The sequence below is a fragment of the Mastomys coucha genome, chromosome X (genome assembly GCF_008632895.1).
Source record: "Mastomys coucha isolate ucsf_1 chromosome X, UCSF_Mcou_1, whole genome shotgun sequence".
NCBI classification, from domain to species: domain Eukaryota; kingdom Metazoa; phylum Chordata; class Mammalia; order Rodentia; family Muridae; genus Mastomys; species Mastomys coucha.
The window spans coordinates 129534911-129545102 of NC_045030.1; positions in this window are offsets into that span (position 1 = coordinate 129534911).

Genomic DNA, 10192 nt, shown 5'->3' on the forward strand with positions numbered 1-10192 from the left:
TTTTATCTTGGGGTAGAACTCTCCTGCCTAGTGTGTGCAAGGAAGGCCCTGGGTTTAATCTCCAGCATCAAAAAATTGAAGTCTATCCCCCTGTCGTAGGGTTTTACTGCTGTGAACAGACACCATGACCAAGGCAACATTATAAGGACAACATTTAATTGGGGCTGGCTTACAGGTTCAGAGGTTCAGTCCATTATCATCAAGGAGGGAGCATGGCAGCATCCAGGCAGGCATGGAGCAGGAGGAGCTGAGAGTTCTATGTCTTCATCTGAAGGCTGCTAGCAGAAGACTGGCTCCCTGTGGCTAAGAAGAGGGGTCTCAAAACCTACCAACATAGTGACACACTTCCTCCAAGAGCATACCTCCTAATAGTGCCACTCTCCGGGCCAAGCATATTTAAACCGCCATACTTGCATTAGTGTTAGAAATTGTCTGGACAGTTTTATCTGCAGAAAAAGAACTCTTAAAATGTGTTTCTTTTTCGTCTTTAATCCCAGCACTTGGGAGGCAGAGGCAGGTGGATTTCTAGTTTGAGGCCAGCCTGGTCTACAGAGTGAGTTCCAGGACAACCAGAGCTACACAAAGAAACTTTGTCTGGGAAAAAACCAAAATAAATAAATAAATAAATAAATAAATAAAGTGTTTCTTTTTTAAAAAAAATTAAGTTTTTTAATAGTGTGTGTGTGTGTGTATGTGTGTGTGTGTTGCACGCATGTATGTATGTGTACTGAGGATTATGCCTGGTGCTTGTGAAAGTTAAAAGAAGGTATTGATTTTCTGGAACTGAAGTTTCAGATGGTTGTGAGCCACATGTGGGTGCTGGAAATTGAAACTAGCTCTTCTGCAAAAGCTGCAAGTTCTTTTAACTACGGATACGTTTCCCCAGCTCCTTAAAATGCATTTCAGGACTAGGAATACAGCGCAGTGGTATATCATTTTCTAGCCTGGACAAGTCCTTTGGTTTTCACGTCCCGGCACTTCAAAATAAAATTCTAACTAGAGTACAGAACAACTTATTTTATTAGTTTATATTTATTTTACAAATAATGGATTTCATACATGTATGTTACAATGCTTATTTCTCATCCCTTCCCACTTAATGCTGTTCCTTCATCCAAAATAATCCTTATACTTTCTTTTTTATTATTAGACAGAGAGAAGAGGGAGTGTGCACACAGCATAGAGCCCAGGGTCTTGCACATGCTATACAAATGCTTTTCTGCTGAGCTAGATCTTCAGACCTCTTGCTATTTTTGAGACAGGTTATCACTAAACTGGTCAGGGTGGCATTGAATTCACTCTGTAGTCCAAATAAGGCTTGGATTTATGATCCTCCTACTTCACCCTCAGAAGTACCGGGTGTTACAGGACTCTGCTGCCAAGCATGGCAACTTTTTTTTTTTTTTAGCTCTTTTTATGTTCTAGATATTAATATCCTGTTAGATGAATAGCTGACAAATACATTCTCCTTGATTTTCGCTTGACTCTCTTGTTTCTTTTACAGCTCAGAAGTTAATTTGATGCAGTCCCATTTGTATTACTTCTGGACTTTTGGTGTCCTATTCAGAAAGCTTTAGCCTGGAATCTTCAAGTGGTTTCTCTGTACTTTTCCTTAGAAGTTGCAGTTTCAGGTCTTTCAGGGGTGTTTTATCAGTCCAAACTTTGATTTCGCAGATAAGGAAACTGGCCAGGAAAATGATTTACCTACAGCCAAACAGCCAGTTTGTGTAAGAGCTGTATTTGCAGCTTTTATCTTATCAAGTCCCAGTTCAAGGGGCTTGTCTTCTCATTCCAGTGGCTACACAAAACAGTGTTTGGAAATTTTCACAGCATGTACTGATCACCAGTTGATGTGAATGAATACTCATGCACACTTGTACACAGTCAATGCTTATTGTTCATGCTATTTAGTAATAAAGTTACTACCTTTTGAATCAAAACACACTTCAGACCAATGCCATGCCTATATCATTTTGGAACTGTAATCCTATGTCTTTTGACTAGAGAAAGGAGATGATAGTCTGGCTAGCAAATGCATAATGATAAATTCATGGGCAATTAAAAAGACTAGTAGATTGAGTGAAGTTCATGAATGCTCTTTCAGTATTTTTAAAAACCAGTCTTGCTCACCAGTGATCCTGTATCACCCCCACTTAACCTGCTCTTCTTTAAAGCTAAGAATGTGGGAGGAATCACAATACAATTCCATCCAAGGAAGGGAAACAGAAGCCCCCTTTGTCCAGCAAGGAATGAATGCAAAGATTTGGGAAAAGATCAAAATCAATGTTTTGATTCAAAATATGGTTTGTTCAGATACTTAAAAGACCTTGTCCCTTTAATGGAATAAGGACATAATGTTCCAGAGGCAGTAAATGTCAGGAAATAGGTCCACTAATGCTTTTGATTTTGAGTTAGGTGAAAGCCCCCTCTTGGGCTGGAGGTGTGTCCCCAGTAGTAGAGTGCTACTCAAACATTTATGAGTAGGTTTTCGTCCCACAATACCACACACATACAAATAATAAACTATCTCCTGGCACTGAGTTTGGTGTTAAAAACAAGAAATTTCAAAAAGCAAAGTTTCAAGGGCCATGATGTTGTTGTTTAAACTTTAAAGGAAGCCTCTTTATAGAGGTCTCTGCAAAGATGGAGGATAGGGTTTTCTGGGAGGAAAAAAAAAGTTAAGAAAGGCCAGAGTATTGCTGTAGAAAAACTGAGTTTCACCTTCCCAGTGAATAGTTGCATTAATTTATGCATCTTATCTGAGGGTCAGAATTTTTTATTTTGGTTGGTGATAGAGTCTGTCCTTTTAAAGTGACAAATGGATACCAGTGTCTCTTAAAAATCCTTGAAAAGGAGAACACAGATATTTGTATGAAATCAAAATGTAACAAAAGAGGACCAAACTGAGCTCTATCAGTCTTTATGTGCTCATGTTTGTAGATTTGGGTTTCTTAAGGAAATGTGCATGCTTGAGGCAAAAGCCCAATAATTAATGAGAGAAAGTGTGAGGCGATGCCAACAGAGAAGAGTCAAGCCTATGTTCCAAAGCAATTGTATGAGTGTGTGTCTTGTTGCTGTGACAAAAATGCCTGGCAGAAGCAATGGAGGGGCTATTTTCATGTTTCGACATTGGCTTTGTATCTTAATATTGTTAAATTTATTAGGTAGTTCTAGTAGCTGCATGCAACTTTGACATATCGTCCATATACTCTGCAAAGAGATTCTTTGGATCCACAGTCAGTGATCTTGGCTACTAAGCCATGGCCCCAGCCCTAAAGATTCTTGTAAGTATAAAAACATCTTGTTTTTACAGCACTGAAGGTCAAAGATATGGTCCCTGTTATCTTCTAAACTAAAGAAGCTGAAATCACTGTCTTTCACTCCTTTATTTTTTCTCATCCTAAAAAAGTTCCCAGGGGCTGGTGAGATGGCTAAGCGGTTAAAAGCACTGACTGCTCTTCTGAAGGTCCTGAGTTCAAATCCCAGCAACCACATGGTGGCTCACAACCATCCGTAATGAGATCTGATGTCCTCTTCTGGTGTGTCTGAAGACAGCTACGGCTACAATGTACTTAAATATAACAATAAATAAAAATCTTTAAAAAATAAAAAAAAGTTCCCATAGACAGATAGGGCTTCTTGAGAATAGCTTGCTCAGCTCCTTTCCGAAGGGAAGTGTGAGAAGATAATCAGGAACTAGGTGCATTTGAAATGCTTCAGGACACAATTACTAATTTAAGGATTCCTCTTTCCACTTGAATAACAATATAAAATTTGAGTTACTCTGGAGCATTGGCCTAACATTTCCAAGTGAATGACAGAGTTTAGTACAATCAGGCAAGAGGGGCAATTGCTTTGGCAAAGTAGAGCAAGAAAAGAATTATTAGACAAGTGTTTTCTTAAGCACTTCGCAGCTAGTAGCATAGTCATGAAGAAAGCATACTGAACCTGGCACGAGAGTGTGATGCAGGGTGCAAGTCTATAATTATCGTTCTCAGGAGGCAGGGGCAGGAGAACTGTGAGCCTGAGGCCCACCTGGGCTACACGGTGAGCCTAGGTCTCAAAAAGAAAACAAAACTACAAGCACGAATAACTGTGGATGAGAATGTGGGGATAAAGGTAGACCTCATGCTCTGCTGATGAGAATGTAATCATGCCGTTGCTGCAGAAAACAGTTTGAATGGGTGGAATATTATTAGACAGAGATAAAGTTTACTATAAGCACAACAGTTTGCCTGGGTGGTAGCACACATCTTTAATCCCAGCACTTGGGAGGCAGAGGCAGATGGATCTCTGAGTTCAAGGCCAGCCTGGCCTACAGAGTGAGTTCCAGGACAGCCAGGACCTACACAGAGAAACCCTGTCTTTAAAAAAACAAACAGACAGACAAACAAACAAACAAACAAGCAAAGATCCAGTTTGCTTCTTTCACAATAGTGAAAAAAGAGATAAGAAATAGAATGTGTAACACTGGACCATTTATGCATAAAAAATTCTTTTAGGGCCTGGAAGATGGTTCAGTAGGTAAAGGTACTTAGCACCAAGCTTGAAGACCTATCCCTGATATCCACATAATGGAAGGAGAGAACAGACTATCATAAATTGTGCTCTGACCTCCACACAGCATCAATGCATGCACACCCACATCTCCAACTTGCAAAATTAATTACATAAAAAATGTGTAAAGCCTTTTATATATAAACAAGTGATGGCTCAATGGATAAAAGGGCTTTCTGTGTAGGCATACTTGAATTTGAATCCCTGGCACCCACATAAAAAGCCAGGCAGGCCTGCATATGACTATAACCCTGCACTGGGAAGCAGAGACAGGCAGATCTTGGGAGATCACTGGCCACTCAGATTAGCTAAATGGCAAGCTTTCCCTTCAAAGAAAGATCTTGCCTCCAGAAAATAAGGCAGAGAGTGGTGAAGACATCCAATGTCCTCTCATCCTCCTCTGGCCTCTGTATATCCTCATCTGGGTGAGCACGCCAGCACATTGACAGTGCACACATCATATACACACACTCATCACAGATCCCTCCCCACATACATATACACAAATATAAAAGCCTTTTGATATATAATAAAATTTGTTTGTTAAATCAAAAAGAGAAGCTGAACTACTCAACAGAGTGTCCTCTTGTCCTATACTATGCTAATTTGAGGCTCAGTCGACTAAAACAGTTCCCAGAGCCAGGCGTCTACGCCTTAGGAAGGGCTTAATTTCCAATATTCCATTGTATTAAGAGATGAATGGATCCTAACATGTCAAGGGAGAGCATGAGCATGATAAAACAAAAATTGTATGACCTAGTCTTATCTGAGAGTTGAGAATATAATCTAGATTCCCAGGTATGATGCTTCTAGGTGTATGCTCTTGGATCATTTTCTTCTGAGACTCGGGTTTTGTGTTTATCATTTGGGATCCATAACATTTAACTGTGGCTATCAGTGTGGGGGAGTCATTCACAGTACTTGACTTTTGTGTTATAGTAAGGTCCTTTTTTTAAAAGTTTTTTTTAATTATTTATTTCATGCATAGGAGCACACTGTAGCTGTCTTTAGACACACCCATTATAGTTGTGAGCCACCTGTGGCTGCTGGGAATTGAACTCAGTACACTTCTGGAAGAGCAGTCAGTGTTAACTGCTGAGCCATCTCTCCGGCCCCTATAGTAAGGTCCTTTATCAAAGGACTCTGAACATAATATTGAAACATATTGAGGTTTTAAAACTAGAGAGAATCTATACTAACTACTCATATCTGGTCTTTGTTTTTCATAATTAGGAGTTTTCAATAACCCAAATCAAATCAAAAATCAGTGGTCAACCTATCCATTTCTCTACTAGTAATAAGTACATGTCTAAAACTTTTTGTAGTCTTTGAGGTTTAATGGAATAAAATTATAACTATGACTCAGATATTAATTTATTCAATGTAGATAGGAAGAAGTGAGATCTGCTCCTACAGTCCTTTGATGGCCAAAGGGACAAGAAGCCGATCATTTTTAACATCCAACTATCAAGATTTGTGCTTGGGGTTTATATGCAACTGGAATCTAAATGGGGAAAAGGGCTTCTGAGAAATTATGATGGAGTTTCGTGTGGAAGATAGGAAACTGGCGCCCAATTTCGCTCAGAGTCCAAAAGCCGGAAATCAGTCACCTAACTGTAATGCAGCATGGGAAAAGCAACTCATGAGGACAAATCCAGGAGAAAAACTGAACAGAATTTAGTTAACATGTATTCTGTTTCTGCCAGAGAAACGTAGCAGCAGTTAGCAACTAACAGAATGCTTCAATCTAGGACTATTCTGTTTACTGTGGACATTTCTGAAGTAGATAAAAGTAATTAGATCTTCCTTCCAAACTTCTCATTTTACCCTACCCGGGGTTCTGGCATCCCTACTGAATGCAAGAGGCCATGTCAAGTTTCAACCTTGCTGGAGAAATCAGAGGAATGTAAAGAACTTCCTGAAAGAGATAAAGGACAAACAAGTTAGGTAGCTGAGGGCAGAGTTTTCTCTGCACAGGGAATAACAAAGGCAAAGTCCTTGGGCTGAAAAAACATGCTTCACAAAGTTACCTAAAGTTGCGTCCCTCCCTCTTTTATCTGAGGTCCAGAAGCCTATTATCGCAGGTTGGATGACATTGTTGCCAATGTAGAAATGCATTGGGTGAATAGAATTTGTAGGATGCAATAACAGTCTTACTTTTAGTTCCACTGCCTATGCAAATACACTTTTTGGAAAGCTGTTCTCTTCCTGTCTGTCAGCCAAAATCTATTTCTTATGATGCTTTTGTTTTTGCTCTCTCTTAAAAAGTGAAAACTATGCCAATTCTATCATGATAGTTTCCCTTCCATGAAGGTAGATAGTAAATGAGAAGAGATTAAAATCTTACATGATAAATATGATTATGTTTATGTAATGTGGACATTTTCTACTCTGGAAATTGATTTAAAGTTGACATTCTCTTATGTAGCTTTTTTTTTTTCAGATATCATCAGATACAACATGTTGTTCTCTTGAAATGGGTAATTACAAGTCAGGTGGGTGATGCACACCAATAATCATAGTACTTTGGAGGCAGAGGCAGGAGTATCTCTATAAGTTTGAGTTCAGCTTCATTTATAAAGTTTCAGGCAGCCAGAAGTTAGGAAGACCATGTCTCAAAGCATACAGAGAACATAACATAGCTGGGCATGGTAAGACACTTGAAATTCTGTACTTGAGAGGCTGAAATAGAATCATCAAGAATTTGAGGCTGGCCTGGGCCACATAGAAAGTCTGAGGCCTGCTTGGACAACAGAATGAAAACTTGCTTCAAAACAACAAGGGCTGGAGAGATGGCTTAGCGGTTAAGAGCACTGACTGCTCTTCCAGAGGTCCCAAGTTCAACTCCCAGCAACTACACGGTGGCTCACAACCATCTATAATGAGATCTGATGCCCTCTTGTGGTATGTCTGAAGATAGCAACTTATTCATATACTTAAGTAAGTAAATAAATCTTTAAACAATAACGACAAAAACACTCTTTCACAAATAATGTGTGTGCGTGTATGGGAGCATATATATCCCAGGGTTTTTCACTTTTTAGAAATATATTTCCAGGTTGTTTCTACAAAAGTTTCCTTGCTCTTATATAAGACCACCACAACCTAGATCTATGATAGCACTAAAATATGTGTAACCCCTACTCTCTAGCTTTTGTTGTGTGTTGGAAAGCACATCCTTTGGGGGAAAAAGACTCCCAAATGTACAGTCTGTGCTCCTTTGTAACCATTCTTCACTCAGATGGCAAAGTAGGTGGCCAGCCAGTCTCATGCTTTCACTGTGGCTATTCAGATAATGATATCAGGAACCCTGAATGATCTTGAAATTTTCTGTTCAAAGTTTGAGGTAAGAAGAAGAGCTCCTGCACCTACTTCAGATATGGATGCACGTGGAATACCAATATATCTCAATAGAAATCTTCCAAACTTCAAGAGCTTTGGTCTTGGAATGATTTGTTATAGGCTTGAAGTGGGTGGTTGTCCACAGATGACAGAATCAGCATTAATTTGAATCATTTGGAAGATTTGCTTTAACCACCTTGTTATCTACTTTGCAAATGACAGCAACTGCCTTAGGATCTGGATCAAAAAGAGTACTAAAGTAAGTAAGGTTTTTGCCCTCTATCATAACACTATAAATATTAAAAGGCTTGCAATTCATCTCTTATATAAGGCATTATGGTTTTCAAATTTTATCCTACTTATAAATTTAGGGAGAAATGAGGAGGGACTAAGCACAAACAGTCATCCTTACATAGTATCTTTAGGCTCACTTTTATTGACGTCTATCTTAGGGTTTCATTGCTGTGAAAAGACACCATGACCAAGGCAACTCTTATATTGATACAATATTTAATTGGGGGCTAGCTTACAGATTCAGAGGTTCGGCCTATTATCATCAAGGCAGGAGCTTGGCAGTGTCCAAGGAGGCATGGTGCTGGAGGAGATGGGAGTTCTACATCTTCATCCAAAGGAAACTGGGAGCAGACTGCTATTTTCCAGGCAGCTAGGAAGAGAGTCTCGAAGCCCATCCCCACAGTGACACACTTCCTCCAGCAACACCTACTCCAACAAGGCTGAACCTTCTAATAGTGCTACTTCATGGGCCAACCATATACAAACCATAACAACCTTCAACACCATCAGAGACTCTATCATCTATCAATGAAGAGAAAAGATAATGTGGATGGGATGGGGGAGGGTAGTGAAGGTTTAAAATAGGGAGTATTATGAGTCAGAGTTCCATCTGCCCTATTCCCTCTCTTGGCTTTCTCTTTCTCCTAGTTCCAGGTACAGCATATGAGAGTGTGCCAATAAAAACTGATCCCTCTCTCCTTCCTGTCACTGATGCACAGAACACATAGTCATCAATCTTTCCTGTATCTTCTAGCAGAGAAGCTTCCTTTCCCTGCATCAAAGCCTGGGCATGGCTATCTCTCTTTAGAAAGTTAGTTGCTGAGGTAGGTGGCCATTCTTACTGTAATTCAGTGTCTTCAGAAATCTTAGAATCTTGGGAGGAGCTATTTTCTGACTGTCTCACGAATATACCGTTTGTTTTCCTGCACAACTAGCAAGATGGATTTTATTGACGGCTTTGCTGCTTGCTTTGCTTCCATGTATTAAGAAGTTACCTTGGCATCACTCCAGATACAGTCAAGTTGACAACCAGGAACAGCCATTACACCTACTGTCCATATCTTGCCCAGTAAATATCATTATTCTGTAAAAGGAATAGGGACTCTTTGGGTGTTTATTGTGTGGGTTGGATAGGAAGAGAACAGACTGAGCCTGAACTGACTCATTGTTCTAGAAATCCAAGCACTAAAGCAACACTGTGGAAAGAAGTCTAACCGGGATTTAAAAACCAAACAGAGGACAGTGTGAATACCAAACTAAATATTGACAAGCTTTAGCATAACCTGTTGGACTAGGAGAGGAAAATATGAGATTTTATTAAAGAAAATAAATACATGCACATAATTTAAATTACTTCAAAATAACTTCACATAAAATAATTGGTTTCATAGGAAAAGAGGTTCTAGAATTTTCTAGAAGTCACCACCTTAAACAAGTGACAGAGAAAGGGCTAATAACACCTGAAAGGATAGAAAAAGAACACTGCAACATCACTACCACCATAGTCATACTAAAGACACACAATCTGAATCCATCCAAAATGAAATATCAGGTAAACTAAAATAACAAAATGACAGTACTAAAAATGGAAGGCATCTCAAAGTCATGTGGGAAGTCATGGGAGGGTAGAGAGTGTGGGAGTGGGGAGTTAGGGGAGAGAAGTGAATACATTCCAAATACATTCCATGAAATTCTCAAACTCAGTAAAATATTGCAAAAAAGATACTATAGAAAATAAAAGACTAAGTCCATGAAAGCAAAGTACTAGCAAGTTTTACAGAATAACAAGAAGACATGACCAGTAAATTCAACAGTTCATTCTGAACCAATTCCTTGTTTGATAAAAGGACCTCATTAGAATAACTGATAAGACATTATAGAGGTCTAAGTCTAATTTTAGATAGTAGTAATGTATCAATGTTTAATGTTTCTTTCTTAAAATTATTTGTTTCAAGCCAGGCGGTGGTGGTGCACACCTTTAATCCCAGCACTTGGGAGG